At 37.1% G+C, this 5417-nt stretch overlaps 1 long non-coding RNA gene across 1 annotated transcript in view; it reads right to left on the bottom strand.

Moving 5' to 3' along the window:
• Positions 1-4786, bottom strand: part of LOC137479821 (uncharacterized) — a 131851-nt gene extending 127065 nt beyond the window's left edge. The window contains exon 1 of the long non-coding RNA XR_011002543.1: positions 8-4786. This is a non-coding gene — a long non-coding RNA (uncharacterized lncRNA). The remainder of the gene's footprint in view (positions 1-7) is intronic.
• Positions 4787-5417: the final 631 nt, after the last annotated feature.

The raw sequence follows: 5417 nt of genomic DNA, 5'->3' as shown, positions 1-5417 counted from the left end.
ATCTTACCTTCAGCAGCACAAGAAATCCATGCTGCAGGTTTTTTTTTCCTTGTTAGCAGCTCTATGGCAACAGCAGTTCTGAGGCAGCCGTCCTTTACCGTTCTCACTTCATTCTCCTTCCCTCTGCATAAAGACACACAGTCTGTTAGCCCAGGAAATCAGCAAAGACAATTGTGATGTGATGTAAATTAGTAAACACAATTCCACAATTATCCAGAAAAAAGTGTGTTCCAGGGGGTACAAAATTGTATTCCCAGAAGAGATGAATATTAGCAATGCAAATGAATAATACTAAAAAGAAATCAGAGAAATTATTCTGGGTAATTAACTGTAAAATCATCTTTGCGATAACGCAGCTTTCTTGGACAGAAGGGTGAAAAAAGAGAATTCTGAGCTTAAGATATACACAGTACTACATTCAAATAAAGTCCTCTAAGAATTTGTCTTTTTTGATGGAGTCTTTATTTGTTATTAGTACATAAATTAAATCAGTGCTTTGTTTGTTAAAATCCTGCTGAAATAAAGGCAATAATGGCATAAAAAATCTTGTAGTCTTGTAACCCAGGGGAAAGTATATACCAGAATACATTCAGAAATGTATTTATAACACAAACCTTAGAGAACAAAAAAGCAACAAAAGAAAAACTACCAGTAATTGGGTAGTTACTGAGTATTATAGCATCTGTCTGCTTCAAAATCAGGATTTTCCTGATTTCTTACTTTGTTACTTCTAAATTAATCACAACAATGAGCTACAAATAAATGCTGAATATGACAGCAAAAAACCCAACTACTTAAGACTCAGAAACAATTATTAGCAGAAGCTCTTTAATCAAAGCACAGGATAAAAATACTTTGAATAAAGGCACATACATTCTCTCTATATACTGCAAAAAACTGCCAGTATTTTATAATCTAATCATTTTTATCACATGCACAAAATAAATCAATCAATATATTCCTGCAATTCAGCATGAACTTGCATTTCTCTCTCCTGCTGTGTAAAGAACAAAGGTTTCTGGCCACTGCCAATTGCTGTGACATGATGTGTTAAAGTGCATGTCCTCGACTGGCCCGAGCAACACCTCAGTTACTCCTGGCTGAAGTAAAGGGATCGCCTGCATCCAGTCTGTGCTTGCATCAGCCCATGTCCACACTTGCTGGAAAATGTGGAAAACAGGGGCAGCTGTTCCTGGGCACAGCCTGAGAGGAAAACATTGAATTCCTTACTAATCCAGCACCTCACATGTTCATTTTTGTTTCATCTGGCAGTATTCAGTTGGCATACAAAATAATATAATATAGAGTCCTAGGATGGGTTGAAGCACAAACAGTTGGGGCTAAGGACTGGCCTACAGAGGCTCCCTAGCACCAAACAGAAGCTCCGAAAACCAGAGCAGTTACATTTAGCAGCTCACTTTGCACTTCAGCTTCATGGGCACACAACTGAGACTCAGCCACAAGAACAATATGCATCTCTAACACTGTTAAAGAGAAAAGCCTTTGAATAATTCTATTTTTCATCCAAAAAAATCTCAGAAGGATTAAGAAACTAAACAAATAAAATTATTAAACAAGTCAGAATGTTGATCTTGATTCATTTTTTAAACTTTTTTTAAACTTTTCCCCACCCTGAACTGGCTGCTTTTCAGGCTGAAGCATAGATCGCAAAGCAATCAGTCCCAGCTTTACAACTTACAAATTTACAAAAAGAGATTCTTCAAAGAGAGATAATAATTTCCATTTTACAAGAGATGAAAGAAGGGCACAAAGCTGAAACTACTCATCTATAGTTTCACATTGTGCCAGTATCAATGACAGAAACAAAACTTGGGGAATCTGAGCTATAGTTACTTGAAGAAATGAACTGTCTCGATTTTCTTATGAAAAGTAAAGCTCAGTAGGAAACTTTCAGTTTATAGAAATTAAGATTTACCTTGAGGCCAATACTTCCAATCACACAGTTCATTTTATTAATGACAAAGTATTTAGCTTTATTGTCAACTTTTACATGTTACAACAAGCTCTATAAACTGCAAAACACTGTTGTGGAGGTTAAAATACTCTAATAGAAAAGAAACAAGAGAATTCAGTTAATATCCAATGTTGGATATGGACAGAAAGCGCTTCTGTGAGGGAAAAATGAAATTATTTCGGTGATGTCTTACTGCTTAGAGATGTACACATTTGAAGCGTTCTGACAATAAATACAGCGTATATTACAGCCTGTAATACACTCAAAGCAAAGCTCTCTGTGCAGTGCTGTATCAGCTGATAACACCAGACATTTTGTTGTCACTAATTTGAGGTAGGCCCTCATACCTCACAGCGCTGCACACACACTCTGGAAAGCACAGTGTGTTTGTTCTGATGTCCAAAAGTGTGATTGGGATGGGGACAGACGGAGTCACATGGCTCGTTGCTATCACCATTCAGGACACAGGGCATCTATCAAGGTGCACATATCTACAGCATACATTAGAGATTAGTACTTTTTTACCACTGATGGGTCCCGTGAATTTACCCCTGTAAAAGTCAAAGAACTGCTTGGCCTTTTTGGTGTTTTCATCTTGGGTTTGGTTCCCATGCATTACTTCCTCCTACTAAGCACATAACACTCGGCGTTTTTACCAATAAGGAAAAGTACTCAAGTTAAATACAGATGTAGGTGTGCCTGTAGTGGCTGTTCCAAAACTTAAACAACTGAGAACAGCAATTAAAAAACTCAAGCAATATCAGTGGATTGCAAATTTGTATAATCATGAGAACAAACAACACACAGAGATGGTTAACCAATAGCAGAAGGAAAAGTTTTCTTCAAAATAATGCACAGGCTTATATTTACCTTTCTCTCAGAACTGGAAAAAATATTCTTAGCCAGTTGTCTCACAGAAATATATGACATGCAGTATTTCATGGCTTAAAAAATTAATGTAACTACAACTGTGTCAGGGTGTTATCATCTGCCACCTGGTTCATCCCCCAGCATTATTTATTTTGTAATATAAAGAACAAACTCTACCCTGAAAGTAGCCTGCAACTTCTATCAAAGATTTCCAGGCCTCCTTCCGTTACTGATCCCCACATTCTTCAAGGATTTGCCCATGCATAACCTCTGAGACAAATAATATCACCCCCACATTATGGAGAAGAAAAATGAAGTGCAAAAAGAGTTCTCATTCAATGGCAAGTCTAATAAGTATCATCTGCTCAATTTTAGTGCTAAAATTCCAGTCTGTGGTCACACTAGGAGTCCTTAACACAACAGAGGAACAGAACTAAGCTGATTTCATGTCCTGGGCTTGACTACAAACCTTGAAAACTTGGAAACAAAGAATCTAAGTGCTCAATCAAGAAGAACATTCAAGACGTAAGACTGTAATTATTGAGTTTTATAGCATGCAGAGGCCTGGATGACCACAAACATCATAGAAAGAAAAGCATATTTCTGTTTCAAGTATTTAGGTTAAGATTTTATTGTGCCAACATTTTTCTTATTACCAGAATTGTTACTAAAATTACAAGACCACCATAAGTGAGTCCATATGACAATTTTCTTACGTTACACTCATTTAAAGAATTAACTGTAATTTACACACTTCCACTAAGAAATTAAATACTGACTTTCTAGAATTAACCCTAGTTTTTTATTAAAAGACCAACCAAATGCTAACCAAAGTAAAAGGGAGATTTTTCACAAATTTAAAGTTTTGGATGAAACTATACCCACTAATAAAAATAAATAGCAATTAACTTCCCTTAGTTCTTTAGATTTTTTCACCCCCTGGGAGAGGGCTGAGAAACCAAGGCTCCTCTGAGGGCCCAGAGCACTTCTGCCACTTCCTTTTCAGCAGCAGTTTACAAGACCTGTCCCACTGTATACAAGAAACACCATCTTTCTTAAAAATTCAGCAAGAACTTCATCATTCCAGAGTAAGAAATAACTAACAATTAACTCCAAACCTCTGAATGTGGGAGGGTCACTACGAGTCTGAATTTAAACTCCAAACTCTAAGAGGAGATTAATTAATGGATGAATAACTTGAAAGATTAAATTCACACAACTTTGCTGTTTCTTAAAAAAAAAAAAACCAAGTAAATTAGTCTTAAATAGTTTAACAAATTAGTACAATAAAAAATCTAACTGGGAATGAGAAAACTGAAGCTAAGAAACAAAATTCTGAACAACTGAAGCAGGAACACTCCTTGGAGACATGTGCTCCAAGCAATTAGGAAGCACAGGCCATAAACCACCCCACAAACATTTCAGACAAGTGAGTCAGCTGGCCAGCAAAAGGCCCCATCCACCCCACATCCTCTGCACAAGCCTGAATATCTTGAATATTCAGACAGAGCATGTGGGGCAATTAAATCAACCAAAGCAGTTTAAATCCCACTGCCTTTCCATAGTGCTTGGCACCTAAATAATTTAAGCATCTTTGAATATGTTCCTTATTGGCCTAGTGCACAATTATTCAGTGAGACAGAACTTGGGACAGAGAGAGGAAATTCTGGATGTACTTTCAATTCACTCAACAGGGACATCACTAAGATTTCACAACACAAATTTGACTACAGTTACAAAGACTAAAAATATCTGTCAAAACATAACAAAGTTGTAAAATAACTTTAGAAAAAGGATGACAAAGCAGGCCTAACAACCCAATGCACTAAAGTCATCATAATGTGCATTTCAGATTACACTGAGATAGTACAGAATACAAAGACAGCATTCTCAATCCATTAAAAACACTGTATCTTATACATTCTTATTGTTCAGCTTTTTAAGATTGTTCAGCTTTTTTAAGATTTTTAAGATTCAATGGAGTGACCAAAAATGCTTGCTAGCATTAATGACACCCTGACTGCATTTAAATAACACACATGGGACTCCAGGAATTTGGACTTTCTTTCTCCTCTGGAGGTTTTCCAGAACCTATCCACTCCTACATCTGAGGAAGCATGCTTTTGTTTAGGCAGGATCCTTTGGGACTGCTGAACTGAAAATATCACTTCTTGCTAGCAACACCCTAACAAACCATCTTGATCCTTAACATGACCTACTGTGAACAAACTCTGTCTGTTTACCATCACCTTCCTTGCCCTGCCAGTCATGGCAATCAAATAATACACATTCTGAACCCTAGCACCAGACTTAAAAATGCAGGAAAAGAATTCTGGGATCTTGCAGGTTTCCTATGAAGTACCTGGCAGTTTCATGGCAAATTCAAATCATGCCATGAGATTATTAAAAGGCCATTTCTGAGATTTCCTAATGCAAACTGTACATCGCCTTTGCCAGAACATTGGTGAGCAGGAATTGCTCAACTGGAGCTCAGTTTCAGGAGGTGTCAGCTCCTACTGCTTTCTTTAAATACGTCACTCCTTACTTCAGTCTGCATGAATAATCACTGGAA

Source organism: Anomalospiza imberbis, chromosome 10 (genome assembly GCF_031753505.1).
Source record: "Anomalospiza imberbis isolate Cuckoo-Finch-1a 21T00152 chromosome 10, ASM3175350v1, whole genome shotgun sequence".
Lineage (NCBI taxonomy): Eukaryota > Metazoa > Chordata > Aves > Passeriformes > Viduidae > Anomalospiza > Anomalospiza imberbis.
Note: the sequence above shows the minus strand (reverse complement) of the source record. Positions and strands in the feature narration are given on the sequence as shown.